Raw genomic sequence first — 19,443 nt, forward strand, 5'->3', positions numbered from 1 at the left:
AATCTCTCCTCCATTACACTGGATTTATGCAGTTGTAATTCCATTGATTTTAATGGAGTAACATTGATATAAAACCAATGTGATGGCAACAACCTGTCCCATCATCTTATGCCTGCAGAGATGCAGTTATTATCCTAAACTCAGACTAGAAACATATAGAGATCCAAATTCTGTCCATTGATTTTCATGGGGTCGGACAGGGTCTAAGTCAGGATGGAATTTGGTCCAAAGTGTTTATCTACAACGTGTGGAAGGGCAGTAAAATGTTGCTGACCACAGCTACTTGTTAATGAAGACAAATCTCCATGGCTTACTATTTAAATGGGACATCAATAGGACAAAGCACTGCAGATGCTGCAGTAGAAGAGTGGCCATGAAGCAGCTAGATGGATAAGCCACCCAGGCAAAAGCTGACATGCATGACGTTGAGTGGAATTGGAATATGGCAAATAAGAATTACTCACTGGGAAGATAAGAAAAACTCTCCTCAAAATTATAATCACTTAGACCCCATAGAAGTGTATTAAATCTACCTGCAGCCATCTAGATTAAAGCTGTGAAAGACATCAGCCTCATCTCCATACCTATGACACCTCCTTGTCTTTCATGGGAACAGAAAAGCAAAGTTAAATTACTGTGATGAATAATTAGATAATTTTCATGGCTAATTGCTGCTGGCAATGCAGACCTATTGTGGATAGAAGTTGTGCAAAACAAGTTTAGTTGCTGATAGACAATATTTCATGATCCTCTGCTCTGATACTCTTGGCTACATATATTTTTGTGGGCATCCCTTGCAGTGATGGATATTTATGCACTGTGTAATTAGCAAGTCAGCTGTAACTAATACATGTGTGTGCTGCAGCTGCCCACCTGGCAATTGCTCATGCAATGCTAATCCAATAGGATTGGTGGCTGCTCCGGATCCACATGGAACATTACTACAGTTGGGAGCAATGCAAGCTGCACAGCAGGTTACAGCACAGACATTTTAAAGGAAGCAGGTAGCCCCAGAGTAGCACTCACTGACTTCAGTGGGCTTTGAATTGGGTCCTATGGTAGGGGAGTGATGTGGTGAGTTACTTGAGGCAGGTGGGATGGAGGGCCAGCCAGTTAGCCAAGTACCAGTAGGCAAAGCTGGAAATTCCTTTGTTGTTATATATCCGAGCTGGTGAATCCAGAGTTCTTCTATATGACAGAGAGCCTGTTTCAAGAGCAATAGTCACCAGGAGAGATTTTCAAAGACACTTAAGGGAGTTAGGTGTCCAACAAACGCCCAGCGCTGCTATTTAGTTCTCTTCTACACTTTATTTTTCATAGAGCCTACAGTTCCCACATAGACCAGTAGGGCCATTATTGATACTGCATATACACCATGTACCGGTATTTGCCATGTGGAATTTACACAGGTTGTTCAGATGCAAAAGTTATAATTTGTATGTAAACTCTGCCTCCCCTCTCTAGACACGTAGATGCACATTTTGTGTAATTCATACACTATGCATTTTACACACACACACACACACACACTTCCGTTTCTTGTCTATATAAACACATCAAGCCCCACATCCGTCTTTCTGCGGCTGTATCCTGACACGGGAACACTCCCAATTATTGTTCGTAACCAGCTGTCCCATGGAGGCCATTTATTGTTTTATAGACACACAGGCAAGTGATTGTGTCTCGCCTGCTCCGCTGCGTGTGGGACCCTGTTCTCTGCATGCACAGAGAGCTGTGCAGAACAGCCGGGCGAGAGAGAAATCCCCACCTCCAGGCACCCTTCTCATGTGACCGCGCCTTGAGAAACTAAAAGCCAAAGGCATCTGTGTTCTTAGAGCTCTTCTACTCTTCTTTCAAGGGCCCTCCCGCATAGTTCAGCACCAGGGCACAGCTGGAACCGTGTGGCCCCGCCCCAGCCAGGCTAGCCTCCCTCCCTGGTGTATGGAGACAGGCAGCGCTCAGTACAAGCCCGCTCCGTGCACAGAGAACTCTGGAGACACCTGCCCACACACGCAGACCTGCGCTGGGCACAGGTAACCCCCAATTCTTTGGCAGGGCACACTACATGAAGGAGTAAAGGAGCTAAACTACTTGGGATCGGGATCGGGATCGGGGGCGGGGGCGGGGGGGGTTCTGCCTGGCATAAAGTTTCTTCTGCTTTTGGGTTTTGGCTTAGCAGCCTCTCCTGGGAGGTTAGTCCAGCCTCTTTTGAGAGCTCCCTAGTTTGTTTATTTTTTGTTTAGAAAACTTTAGCTCTGTCTTCCCAATGCTGCTTTCTGCCTGAGGCATTTGATCCTGGCTTGTCAGTCGTGCACCCTTGTATGTGATGGTAAATTGCTCATGGATGGATACTAGGTAAAAGAAATAACCTGCCTTACTTAGAATGAATGTATTGCATCTCTGCAGTCATGCCTCACTGCTACTTTCATAAAGCTCTTTGTGCTATTCCCACTCTGTACTAGACTGTGGTTTGGTTATAGTCTAATTTGATCAGCATGATTTAAAGAACAGGAAGTATTCTGTTCCTAATGTAGGAGCTTTGCATATATAATACAACTATATAGTGCTTCCCCCCAAAATTTCATTGCTTCCCACCTGCCAGATGCCATAAACTAGGTAATTATGGCACTGCTCCCCTTTGATTGTGCCTTATATGTATCATTCTCCAAAACTATATTCAACAAATATTTGGCTTGCAACACTAAATGGTAAGAGGAAAGGACGTGAATTAAAAAACTATTATACAAAATAGATTGCTGCTATTGCAATTTTAGAATGCAAAATTGCGGTATGTGCTGTAACGTTTTTGAACATTTGGGTACACTAATGGGACAGAGTTGCCCCCAATTTAGCTTTTTTCTTTAGCAATAGTTTGCTGGCTTCATGTTTAAACAGGAAATTTTACTTGTCTTTTAACAGACCACATGGCAGCTGACTATCTTTAGTTTAAAACTACTTGTGTATGATCTGCAACAGTGCTGTGTGCCTGGAGATCTTGTCCAAACTTTTTTTTTTTTTGCACTAAAGACAATCTAATTTTTTTTGCGATACAGAAAGCATTCAGTTGAGTATTTGACCTCATAGTCCTTTGAACCCCACTGGTTCACTTGCTAAAGCAGTGGAGCAATTTCACCAGGGTCCCTTCTTCTTGAATCCAGGTAAACAGTATTAGCACTGCAGGCATTTTAGTGAACATTTTCTTGATTATTTGGTATTTTGCTGGTAGTAGCAAGTAGCTGGAATTGTAAAGTCTGGAGAAGTTAAATTTCTTTGATCCCTAATGAGTGAAGTTAATGCTGGCCAGGAAGGCTGGCAGTGTAGGGAGACTTTGTCTCAAACACCCCACCCTATTAGCAGGTGCTGATTCTGCTGTGAAAGTATAAAGTGGGTTTGGCTGACTCACTGGTGTACCTGGTCTATTATCCCATTTGTAGGTAAGGGAGGGGGAATCAGCCCTCAAGCAGAGAGAGCGAGTTTGGGAAAGAAAGGACCCTAACATCAGCTAAGCCTGAATTCATTGGTAATGGTGAAAGGTGTCTAATGTCTTGCAGGATTAGGACCTTAAAGAATGAAATGCCAAATTCTGCCCTTAGATACACACTTGTAACCCCCACTGAGCCAAATTATGCTCTCATTTACACCTGTGCAACCCCAGCCAGTGAGTTCCATGAGACTTGTGTACATGTATCCTTGTACAAGAGCAGAAATGTGCATCACACAGGTTATGATTCAACCCCCTATGGAGGAGAGTAACTATGACTTTACCCCCGTGTTGGGATCAAGGAGACGCGGAGTCAAGAGGTTTGTTAAGCAGGCGTCCCGAGCTCTCTTGAGCTGGGTTTTTATTAGTAATTAGATCAAAGAGCATGAGATCATAGTTACTTGTAACATATTGATTGGTTCCCCCACAGCCATCTCCCTTTGTGCAATATATCATGAATGGTGAAGAGACTACGTGAGCTATTAGAGAGGCTACGTGCGCTATTGCCTAGTCTATGCTTAATCAATAACCTGAGCATTGCTTTACCTTAAGCCAGGAGTAAATGTAATAAACACGTGTGTGGTTTGCCAGCACAGCATGTTTTCACTACATCTCCCCCTTTTTGTTTTTAAGCAATTTGCAGGCATAATGAATGCTCTGTTTTGTATTAAGTCGTTGCCAAGGGCAGCCGTGGACAAATAGGCTAATAAGTGAAGGAATACACTGTAATATGCAGCAACAAACTATTAATCCTGCAGCTATAACAATAACATATGCAAACATGTGCTTGTTCATCATATAAGTGTATGTTGAAGTCAGGGATGGGGTTGCTCAGTCCCTGATGCCACGCCATCCTTGTATGGTCGAACGTATCGCAGGTACCCAGAGCGGGCCGCTTGGTGTTGATACAGCTGCGTAACCGCCCCAGGTGATTAGTGGCACAGGTCCGCTCCACTCCGGGCCAGGTAGCTGACGATAGGTTACCTTTGGAGCAGGAAGAACTTCTGATAATGCCGTTGTGCCCTGGTGAAAAATTGAGAATTGAAAGGTAATAGATTTAAATGATTGAGTGTAAACAGTACTTGAGCCAGCCATTCTTCCTTTTCTGTCAGGCTGCCGGGACAATTTTTGTTTTTGCCGCAGGAGAGCAGTTTTTAATGTGCGATTAGCTCGTTCTACAATGGCTTGTCCTTGGGAATTGTATGGGATGCCAAAGGTATGCGTGATTCCCCATCGCGCAGAACGCTGCCATCGCTGAAGAGCAATAGGCTGGGCCATTGTCAGTTTTAAAGCTGATGGCTTTCCCATCACTGCAAAGGAACGAATGAGGTGATTACAGACATGTTTCGCCTTTTCCCTTTTTGTGGCGTTGCCCATATATATCCAGAATAAGTGTCTATGACTACATGCAAATAGGACCAGGAGCTAATGGTGGGAACCGGTGACGTCCATTTGCCACAATTGGTTTGCACCTAGCCCCGAGACCGATAGCGGGGCCTGCGAGGTTTCCAGTACACTCAGGGCACTGCTGAATAACCGCTTGTGCATCAGATAGTGGTATGGAAAATTGCTTGGCCAATGCCCTAGCATTTTGGTGATGTAAGGTGACTTTCCATAGGAGAGCAGGGGAAAGCCCTTAAGGTGTTATCAGCATAGGCATTGCCTTGCGAGATTTCTCCGGGAAAGGCTGATGACTTCTAACATGTGCAATAAAAATAGATGTCGGTGCCGTAATATCAGTTGTAGGAAAGAAATAAACCAAGCAAATTATTATCCAAAGATGCAGTAACACAACTAGAAGCAATATTACTAACAACATTTGCAGCATACAAACTGTCTGTTATGAGGTTAACCGGTTGATCAGAAAATGTGTTAAAGGCAAGAATTAATGCAGCTAGCTCCGCACGCTGAGGAGAGCGAGGTAAACTGGGATTTCCACTGGTCATTTTTCTTCCAAGCGACCACCCTCTAGAGGCCACCATCGTGAAAATGGTAAGAGCTTCTTGTATGGGAACAGGAGATACCAAGTAAAATACTTTCAGTGGAATATGCTGAGCAACTTGGAGACGAGGATCCTTGGGAGTATGGTAAGTTACGGACCCAACATAATTGGCTAGGGCTATTTGCACCTCCTCCGAGTGCATACATGCAACTTCCCAGGTGGCGATGGGGATGGGGATAATAATGTTTACTAAATCCATGGCAAACAAGTTTAGTGCTCGATTCGTCCTTTAGTGATTAATTGAGCAAACATTCCAGACAATGGGACGAGTGTGTTTTTGTGTGTGTGTGGTAAATACATCCACTGAGGATAAATTCTCTCTCACTTGTATGTTGAAGTAATGCCCCATGAATTGCTTAGTGTCCCCAAGAATGATTAAGGACGGGGCACGTCAGGTACTGCTCTATCTACCCATCTGTCTGCCATGGCCGTTGACCTTATGCACTACCTCCTGTTGTTCGTTTGTTAGTGATATTATGTCTCCCGTTGCTTTCCTAATTTTAGGGAATTAAACAGTGGAGTTAGCATAGATGTGGGAATCTTGTAATACGGTCTTATCCAATTTATGGATCCCAGAATTTGCTGAAGTACTACATATGTTAATTTTTTTGGCAAGGTAAGTTTTGGAAGTATGGGCATGGAGTATGCTGCAAGCATTTTATGACCTAAATATTGAAAAGGTTCGGCTTCCTGTATTTTTTCCGGGCTACTACCAGACCCGATTGACATAAGATATCAGTTAACTCACTTTTCCATGTGGTGGGTAGGGGCCTACCGGCTATTAAGATATCATCCATATAATGGTATACAAGTAGCTGTTTGAACTTATTTCTGAAAGGCTGAAGAGCAGTATTTACAAAATACTGACACATGGTAGGGCTATTTAACATGCCCTGGGGTAACACTTTCCAATGATAACGTGTTGTGGGTTGGGCGTTGTTCAGGACTGGCACTGTGAATGCAAAATACTTTCTATCCTTTTCCTGTAACGGTATTGTAAAAAAACAATCCTTTAAATCAATTATTGCTACCTGGTAGTCATAAGGGATTAAATTTGGATTGGGGAGGCCACACTGCAGGGGGCCCATAGGTTCTAGTATTTTATTAATTTCCCTCAAATCGTGAAGGAGCCTCCATTTTCCTGATTTTTTCTTAATTACAAAAACAGGAGTATTGTACGGGCTTGTAGTATGCTCAATGTGTCCATCTTTTAATTGTTGCTCAACTAATTGCTGCAAAGCTTCTAATTTGTCTTTAGGTAATGGCCATTGTTCTACCCAGACTGGTTTATCAGTTTTCCACTGTAACGGAAGAGCCTGAGGCTTACTCATCTTCCAAAACCAGTTTTGCCCCTATCTGTTCTAACAAATCTCTTCCCCAAATGTTAAACTGTAAAGGCAATATGCAGGGTTGAATATATGCTATTATGGGGCCTTGTTAACCATTGAGAGCTCTTTTTAGATGCTTGGCTTCCTCCTGGCTATCTCAGAGGGCCATTTAGGTTCCCAATCCTTTTCAGCTATGACAGAAACATCCGCCCCTGTGTCCAACAAACCGGTCAGCCACTTACCTTGGAGGTTATACTTACGTTGAGGTTTGTGCAGGGATATTCGGTGTACCAACGCCGCCACCTGTGGGTGAAAGGAAGAGTCGCTGTCGCCTTCAGTACGGGTTGATCCAAAGCCTCCTGTATGTGTTACCTGTGATTTTTCTCCAGGGAGCTCATATGGCAACAGTATCAGTTGTGCCCAGGAGTCCCCTTGTCTTAAAGTAAAAGGCAGGTGACTCCAATACTGAACATATATTTTTCCCTGATAATCAGCATCAATCACTCCTGGAACTACCATAATTCCTTGTTTACTTGCTGATGACCGAGGGAGTATAATGCCCACCGTCCCTTCAGGAAGGGGCCCTTTTAGTTGAGTAGGCATTAAAAGAACTTCCCCCGGTAAGAATGAGGATTTTTCTTCTTGATTATACAAGTCTATTCCAGCACTGCCCGGTTGTGCTGTAGTCAACGCCCCGTTGTTTTTCCGTTCACTGGTTTCCTGCCCTAGTCCTGATCGACATTGATTTGCCCAATGATACCTTGTTGCATTTAGGACATTTTTTGGAGGGCCTACCCCTTCCTGGGGCCTTCCTTTATGTGCTCCTCCGGGTGCCCTACACTGGCTTTTAAAGTGTCCCGGTTTTTTGCAATTAAAACAATTTCCTGCTGGTTTATTACCTTGTCTTATAGCCCCTGCCAAAAGAGCCATAGCGTGGGTTTGACTACCGACATCCGCGCAAGCCTGAATCATGTCCGCTAAAGTGTTGTATTATAGATTGCAGTACCTTCTTGCAATCAGCATTAGCTTGCTCATAGGCCAGTCGCTGTAAAAGCTCTGTCTGTGCCTCCTCGTTATCAACCTGCCGCTGTACTGCTTCCTTGAGCCTATCTATGAACTGCGGATACGGCTCTGTAGGCTGCTGCCGGGTGGCTGTGAAAGACCTAGTCGGTTTCCCACGGAACCCTTCTGAAAGCTCTCATAACACTAAGTTTAGTACGAATATATGCATCTGGGTCTAACTCCAACTGTCCTCTATAGTGCTAAATTGGCCTGCTCCATAAATCTGGTCAGGCGTGGCAGCTGGGGTTGAGTATCCCACAGCAGCTAACCTAAACTCACTGTCCCACACCATATACTGGGCGGGGTCAGCACCATCTGAAATAAGTCTTTCCAATCTTGTGGAGCCATAATGTAGCCATTTCCAATTCCTTCTAAGATGCCTGCCACAATTAGACCTAATGCCTGTCTCCGTGATAGCTTTTCTCACTTCCCTCAGTACTGTATACGGTAGCGCCGTCCACTGTCTGCGGCATCGCCCTGTGCATCGACTCCTGCCGCTATAGGCATTAGCATGGGCAACTCCCCCTCCCACTGATGTTCTTCCTCCAAATTCAATTCCCCCGTCTCACGCGCCGGACGCAGCCCCACGATTCCCGGAAACAAGGCTGATCAGTTCCTTTATCGGGATCCGAGGGCCGCTGCCCGTATCCGACACCGCAGGCGCTGGTGGTAGCACCCGTGTCGTCAGCGGGCGGCAGTGAGAGCGCCTGTGGCCCCAGTTTTCCACTGCCTCAGTACAGCGCTGCCACATGAGCAGGTGCTGTACTGCTGCTCTCGGTTTCTCAAAGAGCTGTGTTCCTATCTTTTGCCAATCTTCTTGCTGCAGGGACCCCTCTTCGGGATACCAGGGGCATTGACATTCTATTTCCTTAACAAAATCCTCTACATGCTGGGCAACCGCTCCTCAATGAGCTTAAATAATTCCTTAGCATGAGCCTTTTGTGGCACTGATAAATCGCTCCCCATACTCACGAGTGGCTGTTTCCAGCGGGTGCACCTAGACTATTCCAGTCGGATGAGCAGGGGTCCTCGGGATCCGGTGAATCACGTCGGTCACCAGATGTTGGGATCAAGGAGGCGAGTCAAGAGGTTTGTTAAGCAGGCGTCCCGAGCTCTCTTGAGCTGGGTTTTTATTAGTAATTAGATCAAAGAGCATGAGATCATAGTTACTTGTAACATATTGATTGGTTCCCCCACAGCCATCTCCCTTTGTGCAATATATCATGAATGGTGAAGAGACTACGTGAGCTATTAGAGAGGCTACGTGCGCTATTGCCTAGTCTATGCTTAATCAATAACCTGAGCATTGCTTTACCTTAAGCCAGGAGTAAATGTAATAAACACGTGTGTGGTTTGCCAGCACAGCATGTTTTCACTACACCCCCGTAGTCAAATATTTGTGTTTGTATGCTTCTCTGACACAAAGAAATAAATAAAAGAAAAGTATTGTTCTTTTCATTTCTACTTTGTGTGTTTAGATGCACGAGTGTTGTCAGATTTGCTGCATAAGCTTTGAGTTTCCAGTTAGAAAGAAGTGATCTATTAACTATTACTAGGAATTTCAAATAGGATCCAATAATAAAAGAGACATAAGTTGCTTTACAATGGTACTACAGGAATTTAGGAAACAGGAAGCTCCTTTATTAGATATTGTTCTCACATGCAGCATCCTTGTGAGTCTGATTTCATTGCATATCTGTTTACATTTGTAGCTTAACTTGAACACATTGTGGCAAGGCACCTTCTCAGTTTCCCCAGCCTCCTCTGCTTTTAGCCCTGGTGAGACAGGCTTGGGTTATCTGGTCCCCCTTGGGACCCAGGGGAAGTCTGTTCCCTTCCTCCACCAGTCCTTTTTACAGTATATTTCTCCCTTGTGGGAGAGAATAGTGCCTCTCCTCCTGGTGAGGCTCGCTGTTTTGCTGCTCCTCACCTCCTGGCAGCGGCAGCAACAGGGCGGGCAGGCTGGCTCCTTCCTTCCTTCCTTCCTTTCTCCCTCCCCCTCCCCAGGGAAGGGTTTAAAAAGGTCTCAGGCAGCCCTTGGTTGGAACCAGCTGATCCTAATTAACTTCAGGTAGCTCCCTCTCAGCTGATTCTAATTGATATCGTGGCAACCCCTTCTCAGCTGAACCTGATTGACCCGTAGTTACCCCCCCAGTTGATAGGGAGGAGGGCCTTTTAACCCTCGGTTTCTACCCCTCCCTTGTAGCTGTCTGTCCTGAGTTTATCACAACATCTTGTGAATCAGCTACTTCCTGATATGCAATCTATATAGATTCTCTTTATCAGTAAAGAGTGGTATGCTTTCAGCGAGGACTTTAAAAAAAAGACCTTGTCACCTAATAGGACCATGGAGCATTATGGAAGCAAACAAAGCAGTTTGCTATTTGGCTGTATGGATACAGTGAGGCTGAGATTTTAGATTTATTTGTTCATGTTCCCTTGATTCATTCTTAAGAGTCTTAAATCTCATCGCAGTGCAAGTGTGCCCCCTCAATGGGAATTGCACTCATAGGCATTGAGATTGATTGGGTAATCATAAGGCCCGTAAAATTCCTGTTGCCTTCACTGGAAGTTTTGCTTGCATAGGGACTTCAGGGTTGAGTCTGTTGAGATGTATGTATACTAGCTGAACTGGACTTTAATTAAGGGAGTCTGTACAACAGCATACAACTAGAGTGAACCTCCTATGCCCCCTCTTTGGCCAAAATCCACTCCCCTTTTTGGAAAACACGCCTTTTTGAACTGCTAAAATAATAGCAGGAGAGCTTAGAAGAATCTGGCCGATCACAAGTTAATCCTCATGTAAGTTACTTTGTCTAGACAACCTCATGCAATTCTGAATAGAACTCAGCCCTGAATCTGACTCGTAATATGAGCCAGGAAATGTTTGGATAGGAAAAGTAGGGGGTGGGGGGTTAGCAACAGGTGTCTTTGGAAGCAGTTCTTTAGGTAAAGTTAATGCAAATTCAGAGTAAACTCTACTAGTTTGCATAAATATGTGCTTGAAAAGAAGCCAATAATGACTCCTTGATGGTAAGCAATTGCCTGTTCTCCTCTTCATATGAAGTTCAGAACACTTCACTGCTCTCATCTGGAAATTCCAGCCCCTAGAATCAAGACCTGTAAATGTGGAGTAGAACCTGATCAAACATGCTGTATTTATGTTGTTCACATGTGCCTGCCGCACTGGACAGCCGGCAAATCTTAAATAAATGGCCTATCTTCAGTTTATCTCGGATAATTGAATGTCTGCCATAATCCTGATCTGTGGGATGACAAAAAGAAATCTGATCAGAAGCTATTTCATTATTATGTAAATCTCACCATATCAAACAAAGAATCCATCTCTGGGTATGCATCAAGGCTGCTATATGTTTCAATTATAGTTTTAATTGCTTAATTTAGGATCTAATTCTGCTTTGTCTAACCCAGGGATCGGCAACCTTTCAGAAGTGGTGTGCCGAATCTTCATTTATTCACTCTAATTTAAGGTTTCGCGTGCCAGTAATACATTTTAATGTTTTTAGAAGGTCTCTTTCTCTAAGTCTATAATATATAACTAAACTATTGTTGTATGTAAAGTAAATAAGGCTTTTAAAATGTTTAAGAAGCTTAATTTAAAATTAAATTAAAATGTAGAGCCCCCCGAACCGGTGGCCAGGACATGGGCAGTGTGAGTGCCACTGAAAATCAGCTCGTGTGCCACCTTCGGCACCCGTGCCATAGGTTGCCTACCCCTGGTCTAACCTTTCACACAACTATATGGCTTTAGATAGAGTTACAAGTGGTAAATCAGAAGGTAAATTGGCTCTTCTCTTGTGCTTTTATTTATGGATACGGTCATGATGGGCATTTTTAATATTGTGTGTAATAAGAACTAATAGTTGTAGCTATTGATTTATGTTACCATTTCTTGATCTATCTTTGAAATAATTTGCTGTAAGACTGATAGGATACCAGTTGCCAACTGATAAGGTGCAAAAGCAGCTGAAATGCAGATTTTTTTCCGTGTGTTTTTGCCTTCAGTTTTCCCCATAAAAGAGCACTGGGTGGATCAGCTAAGTAAATGGGTGTTACCAAACATGTACACAATCTTCTGCCCAGTGCAGTATTTACTTATGTGCCTTGGATAAATACTTGTGCTTCATTATTTCCTTTAGAAAGAAATTCTAGAGAAGGCAGTACATTCTGTTGTGTCTTCTGGGCATCTTGGTCTGCCACCCAAAGCTGAAATTTTATATATATTTTTAATTCTCCAATTTTTCCCAGATTTATGGACAGAATTAAGGCTAATGGAGTATAAAGATATAAAACATACCCAATGTGTTGTTTTAGGGTCTGTGAAACTGACATGCTGGTAAAGTCAAACTATAAATGGTGGTATGCAGTTTTTGTTGCTTTGTAAATATTTAATCACTCTGCCCTTCCTCTTCTGTGTGTTCTTGTCCTTTCACACAGCCTGATCTTGCACCTTTGAAGTCAACGGGCCTGATTCTCAATCTTATTCACTCACTGTGAAAAATGGGTGCACCCAACCTAGGTGTCAGGGAGCAAAGAATTCTTTTACATTGGCTTTACACTGGTGTGAATGAGGACACAAGCAGTGATGATTTAGGCCCAATGTCAGTTTTGCCTTTGACTTTAATAGTAGCGGGACTGGGTCTATAATCTCCTGTAGGCTTTTGTGTGTGTTGGTCTGTGCACATGCCAAGGTGTAAAATTATTTTTTGAGACTCTGCTTGCAGACAGATTTTTAAACCTTCTTGAAGGAAAATAATTTTTTTTGAAAGCTCCTTATGATGGGGAGGTGATTCTACTTCCTCATGGTGTGTGTTTTTTTTTTAATTATTATTTATCTCCTTGACCTGGAGGCTCTTTGTTTCAGAACCAGTGCTGTGTAGGTGTTCACTCCATGCACCTGCTCCTTCTCATGGAGGCTTTCTGATAAAAGGAAAACCCAGAATTATATGATTCTATGAAAATTGCTGTATTTGCCTAACTGGATGTTGGGTGACCAGATGTCCCAATTTTACAGGGACGGTCCTGATGTTCAGGGCTTTGTCTTATATAGGTGCCTATTACCTCCTGTCCCGATTTTTCACACTTGCTATCTGGTCACTCTAGCTGGATGGCATTTCCTCTCTCTCCTCTTCACAACGTGGGAGGTTTTTTAGAAAGGTCTTCAGGAGTTGGCTGGGACTCAGTGCTATTTCCTCAGCGCACTCTGGGTCTCTTCAGTGCTTACATTTATTTATTTTCAGAAACAGTGCTGCTTTGTCAGCCTGGCTTGTGTTTCTCTTTGAGCAGACGTGCTTTTGGGGGGCTCATTTAATCCCCTTTTTCTGCTGCAGTCACTCCTGTGTATGATTCCTGAAAAGAAGTTGATGCTAAAAAGTGCTGTTGTGGAGCAAAATTAATGCTCACCTTTCTTCCTCTCTTCCTAGCGGTTTGTTCTGCTCACATGGCAAGAGAGGGTTTAGGGTTGCCAGGCATCCAGTTTTTGACTGGAACGCCAGGTCGAAAAGGGACCCTGGCGGCTCTGGTCAGCACCGCTGACCAGGCTGTTAAAAGTCCAGTCCGCAGCGCAGTGGGTCTAAGGCAGGCTCCCTGCCTGCCCTTGCTCCATGCAGCTCCCAGGCGCAGGGGTAGGCAGGGGACTCCATGCGTGGCCCCTGCCCCGAGCGCCAGCTGTGCAGCTCCCATTGCCCAGGAACCACGGCCAATGGGAGCAGCAGGGGCCACCTGGCCGTGCCTTCACCTCAGGGCCAGACATGGCAGGGCAGGCAGGAAGCCTGCACCCTGAACTGCCTGCCCCAGGTCAGAACCCCTTCCCTCACCCTAACTGCCTCCCAGAGCCCGCACCCTGAACCCCTGCCCCAGGTCAGAACTCCCTCCTTCACCCTAACTCCCTCCTGGAGCCCACATCCTGAACCCCCTCCTGCACCCCAGTTCCCTGCCCCAGCCCTGAGCCCACAACCCCAGCTAGAGCCTGCACCCCAACCCTCTGCCCCAGCCCTGAGCCTGCTTCTGAACTCCACACCCCCCTGCCAGAGCCCTCACTCCCTCCAGCGCCCCAACCTACTTCCCCAGGCCTGAGCCCCCTCCCGCACCCTGACCCCCTCATTTCTGGCCCCACTCTGGAGCCTGCACCCCCAGCTGGAGTCTTCACGCCCTCCCGCACCCCAGTGAAAGTGAAGGGGGGTGGGGGAGAGCGAGCGACAGAAGGAGGGGGGCTGGAGTGAGTGGGGGTGGGGCCTCAGAGAAGGGGCGGGACAAGGGTGTTCGTTTTTGTGCAGTTAGAAAGTTGGCAACCCTAGGAGGGTTGCGTGTGCATAAGTGACGGGCGTAGCATTACTCTGCTAAACCCAGGGGGCATAGTGCAGATCCCCGGACTAATGTGACCATGGCCTTACTGTGAGGTCTCTACACTACAGGGAAACTGTTTTAGCCAGAATGGTTTTTTAAAGATGGTTCCCCCCAAAAGTGCTAATATGGTTTCTCTGACCTGTTTTGGTAGGGACCTAACCTACAGTGGTTGGCCCCAAAGAACCTAAAACTGGAGGACAGGGATACCATGGTGCCAACTTTATGGGAAAAATCCTGTTTTAAAACTCTTCTGGCTACTGTGATTCCCTGTAGATGAAGCTGGGTCTCACTCTTGACTTGCCCAATATGGTGAATTGGTTTCTCAGCACAACCCCCATCCCTAAAAGCCACAGGAAGAGTCCCTACCTTCACGACCGATGAGACCCAGTTTAAGCAGAGCTATTGCAAAACTGGTTTGTAACAGGGTTGCGGTGCTGCTGGCCAGACTTCTTCAAATCTGGGTGTGAAGACTGTGTTCCAGACTGGGCTGGATTGGGCTTTGTTTACCCTGGCCTGTTGCACTACTATTACCAATGTGGGACCACCTGTGGTGTTATGACAACTAGCCTCCTGGCAGGGGTGCTGTAGGACAGTGGTTTTCAAACTTTTTTTCCTGGGGACACATTTGAAGAAAATTGTTGATGCCCGTGATCCAACGGAGCTGGGGATGGGGGGGTTGGGGTGCAGGGGTAAGGGCTGCGGCGTGGAGCTGGGAATGAGGGGTTCAGGCTGTGGGAGGGGGCTCTGGGCTGGGGCAGGGTTTATGGTGAGGGAGGGGGTCAGGGCTCAGGGCTGGGGGTGCAGGCTCTGGGGTGGGGCTAGGGATGATGGGTTTGGGGTGCAAGAAGGGGTTCCAGGTTTGGGGCTCAGGGTGGGGCAGGGGTTGAGAAGTGGTACGGGCTCAGGGCTCTGGGCTGGGGGTGCAGGCTCTGGGGTGGGGCCAGGGATGAGGGGTTTGGGGTGCAGGAAGGGGTTCCAGCTTGGGGGGGCTCATGATGGGGGCAGGGGGTTGAGACGTAGGAGGGGATCAGGGCTCTGGGCTGGGGGTGCAGGCTCTGGGGTGGGGTCAGGGATGAGGGGTTTGGGGTGCAGGAAGGGGTTCCAGGTTTGGGGAGGGCTCAGGGCTGGGGCAGGAGATTGGGGCGCGTGGTTGGGACGTGGACTTACCTCTGGCGGCTCCCACTCACCGGCGCAGCAGGCAGGCTTCCCGCCTGTCCTGGCACTGCAGACCACGCTGCGCCCCAGAAGCGGCCAGCAGCAGGTTTAGCTCCTAGGCAGAGGCGCGCAAGTGGCTCTGTGCGACTCTTGCCTGCAGGCACCGACCAGTGGGAGTGTGGAGCCGGTGCTCAGGGCCGGGGCACCATTCGGAGCCCCGTGTCCCTCCTGCCTAGAAGCCGAACCCGCTGCTGGCCGCTTCTGAGGTACAATGCGCTGTCGGAAAAGGTAGGCACTATCTTGTCTTAGCTGGGCAGCACCGCTGACAGGACTTTTACTGTCCCGGTTGGCGGTGCTGACCAGAGCAAAGTGACCCAGTGCCTTACATGCCGCAACCCAGTAGTGGGTCATGACCCACGGTTTGAAAAACGCTGCTGTAGGGTGATAATAGGCAGCCCATTCATCCAGTTTTAAGCCAGTTTTTAGTCCTCCTTTTCTGTGATTATGTCCCCTGTGAGGTACCGAAACAAAACTGACATGGTTTTGTCTGATATCATGGACGGGGGATGCCATTTTGAAGATCATACCCCTCCATTTCCACTGGTGTGACCTCGCACATACCATGCGTGTGAGGTCACGCCACTGGAGTAGGGAGACATGCGTTCTAGCCCTGCTTGTGGGGGTGGGGTAACGCTTTTTCTGGAAGTACGAGAATGTCCAGGATTCTGGGCAGGGGGCAGTGGCCCTTCTAGATGATTATACATAGACAATTAGAAAACTCTAATTTTAAGAAGTGCTTGGTGAGTGAGACCAGTATATGTGGATTAACGAACAAAGCCTGAAGGTTGCACTGGCTTGGCTGTCTCTCTTTCTGTGCTCAAACACAGATCCTAGTGTCAGGAATGAGTCGGCTTCTGCAGGTATGTGAAATCAGAAATTAAGAATGTTGCTAATACCCTCTGTGGTTTCCTTTCCCCAAAATACAGAGACAATAACAGTCATGGGAACATACCAGGTTCCTTTACCTAGGCACATAGATTTGAAAAGGGACATGTTTAGGAACTGGACCTTCTTTAGATCACAATGGGAAAACTGTGAAATTGTAACATGGCTGGATAAAAGGAAAACAAAATAAGAGCAGCCGCACTGTTAGCGATAATGGGCAAAGGCTCTGCCATGTGCTTCAACAGTATCTGGATTACGTCAGCAGCAGACTGACTTCAAAGTCTCCAAAAGTACTTCCTACCCACACAAAAATCCTATACCAATGGTAAGTCTTCAACAAGTGTAATCGAGAATCTGGAGAAAGAATACATCAGTGTATTGCCAATTTGAGCAACCCGGTTAACTCATGCAATCTTAATAGGTGAACTGTTTTGGTATAGATCAGTAATAGGGCTGAAAGATGCAGGAGTTTGAACGAGAATGTTCAGAAAACCCATACGAACTCTACCAAGAGTTACATGTGCAAAGCTAGTGTACAAGCTCACATCCAAATGCAGAGCATAAGGGGAGCAGATGCAGGCAGCACCAAGTCTCACAGGGAAAGCATGGAAAAAAAGGAAAAATGCACCAAAATTTGTGCAAAAGCAATGCACAACTACAAAGCAGAGGAGATAAAATGTAAAAGGAGACCCGTGGGTATTATGGAGGAAAAAACATGCTAATGGAAAATGTCCCAAATATGGGATCATGTGCAATAAATGTGGCAAGGGAAATCATTATGCCAAAGCTTGCAGACAAGACAGAGAAACAAAATGTGCGGTATTGAGGAAGCAAACAACTGAAAATAAACAAAGAAACCTAAAGCCCTACTAAAACAAGACACTCCACTCCACATGCTTCTCCCCTGGGGAAAAGATGAGAGAACAAACAACATAGAACAGATGTGTAATCATGTTGATTACGCCACTACTGGAAGGCGCTCTGATACTACAAGTGATGAGTGTGGTATTAGAATAGAATAAATGAGAACAGAAATTCTTTCGAGAATACATCGGAGCCATTCTGGAATAGAAGACCATAGCTGGAGAGGCAGAGATGCCATAATACTAGCCAAACATGACCAAGGATATCACAGAACTGGTGAGCAGTTGTGATACCTATTGGAAATGAAGGCCAACCAGCAAAAAGAGAAATGAAATTACACAGTATTCCCCACAGACCTTGGAGCAAAGTAGGAGCGAATCCTTTCACTGCAAACCACACAAACTTGTACTTCTGGGAAGTGGAGGAGCTGTCAGACACTACCTCAGTGACCATCATAGACAAAGCAGTGAAGCATTTTAGCAGGCTTGGTATCCTAAGCCGTGTAGTTTCACATAACAGTCGCCAGTTCATTGTTGAGATGAGTTCCTGTCTGCATCCTGTAAAACTTGCCTATACCGGTATTGCCCTGGCCTCTTCTTTTGTCATTCAGTGTTGAACGCATTCTAAGACAATATGCATTTCCTCACCTTTTGGGGGCAAAGCCAGACTTTAAGGCACCTGCTTCCCTACTTGGTGTAAACTTTGCTTGTGCCAATCAGAAACGGACACAAACAGGTTTTGGGCCCCGTCCCCTATGACACTTCTATGATGTCATAGTTGGTACTTTAGGCCTGCCTGCCATGTGCAGGCAGGGAGAGGAGAAAGAAAAATGAATCCTGTGTATACCCGTGTATCCTGTGTATACCCGTAACCGAGCCTGATCACCTCGAAGCCTCTCTCTCAGCTCACATGTTTCAAACAGATCTTCTACGTTTGCCGGTCGTTATGCGTTGGTTTGTATTTGTAAGTATCAGTTATTACTAAATGCTGCATCTTTGTTTATAAATATTGTTAGTAGATATTTTAGTCATTGTGTGTTTTAAGTTTCATTAACTCTATTAGATAATCATACACTGCTCCCTTACCCCTTGTAATTATCCCCAATAAAACTTTTAAATTGATTAAGTTTAGTGTGTGTGTGTCTGCAGTTTGCATCGTGACCCATACTCTCCTTGCATCCCTTACCAATATAGTCTGTTGCCACGTGCAGCCTGGTAAATAACAGGCCTGCATTTTCTTTCGCCCCTGCGAGTCCGTGGCAATCTACATTCATTTGCAGTGAGTTTGTGCACGTTACTCCGGAATGAAAATTCAGTCATATCACATCACCATACCAGAGCCAGTCACGAGGCAAAGCCAAATTGGCAGTTCAAATTGCTGAGGCTCTATTAAAGTAAGCTGCAAAAAGCAGAGAAAATACAGGGCATTCTTGGAGACAGTCTCCTGCAGAAGGTATGAATAGCAAGCAGCCTGGTACAGTGGTTTATGTCAAGAAGCACACTTAACTTGGTGCCTCAGCATTATTACAATTGGCAGTGGCGGAAGGAGTAACAGACAAAAAAGGAGACATGCAAAGGCAAAGCCTACTACAATTGACTAGCTATAACCAGGAGACCCTGTCAAGATCAAACTGTTTTCTCATCACAAATCATGCACCCGGAAGCAAACTACATCTGTTGAACAGACAAATCCTCGTTCATATTACATAGCAGGGGAAGGGTTTATATGACACCAAAACCAGAAGTACATTAATTAACTGTGAACATAAGACAAAACCAGGAAGTGGAGAATGGTGAAATATGCACTCCACTGAGACTTGCTCAGCAGGACATGGAAGAAAACACAGGCTGACAAGCCACCGATAGATATTGGAACAGACTCTCAAAACACACTCCCACCAGAAGAGCCAAGTTCAAGAGAATCTCCTGTTATAGTAAGAGAAACTCTCACTCCTTCCAGCATCCAACCATCTGCAATGTAGACACATAACGTATAATACTAAGGCAGGAAAGAACCACCATCTGAAACCCTGAGGAAAATACCTTAGTTGCAAAAAAGTTAAGAGTTAGATAAGTTAAACAAATCGATTTTGTTATATATATGATGATATGGACTTTAAGGGAGTTTAATAGAATGTTAAGTTAAGCAGGTTATGGTGTTCATGTTTAATTTTGCTATCTGAATTGAGTGTGCCAAAAGGGATGTTATAATAAATAGCTTCCTGATTGGGAGCACTGTAA

General features: G+C 45.5%; 1 protein-coding gene and 1 long non-coding RNA gene across 4 annotated transcripts in view; one reads left to right on the forward strand and one right to left on the reverse strand.

Moving 5' to 3' along the window:
* Positions 1–1,790: 1,790 nt before the first annotated feature.
* The window catches only part of PLD1 (phospholipase D1), a 142,022-nt gene continuing 124,369 nt past the window's right edge, over positions 1,791–19,443 (forward strand). For 2 of the 3 annotated variants that reach the window (XM_039490032.1, XM_039490034.1), the window contains exon 1: positions 1,791–2,033. The gene's annotated coding sequence lies outside the window, so the exon portion shown is untranslated. Of the gene's footprint in view, positions 2,034–18,110; positions 18,167–19,443 lie in introns of those variants that run through there. The other variant, XM_039490030.1, reaches the window with a different exon arrangement.
* LOC120372702 lies at positions 4,474–8,928 on the reverse strand. Its single transcript, XR_005585125.1, has 3 exons — positions 8,846–8,928; positions 7,072–7,114; positions 4,474–4,504 (listed from the first exon to the last, which is right to left on the reverse strand). It is a non-coding gene; the product is annotated as an uncharacterized LOC120372702 (long non-coding RNA).

Source organism: Mauremys reevesii, linkage group 9, assembly GCF_016161935.1.
Source record: "Mauremys reevesii isolate NIE-2019 linkage group 9, ASM1616193v1, whole genome shotgun sequence".
Taxonomy (NCBI): Eukaryota; Metazoa; Chordata; order Testudines; family Geoemydidae; genus Mauremys; species Mauremys reevesii.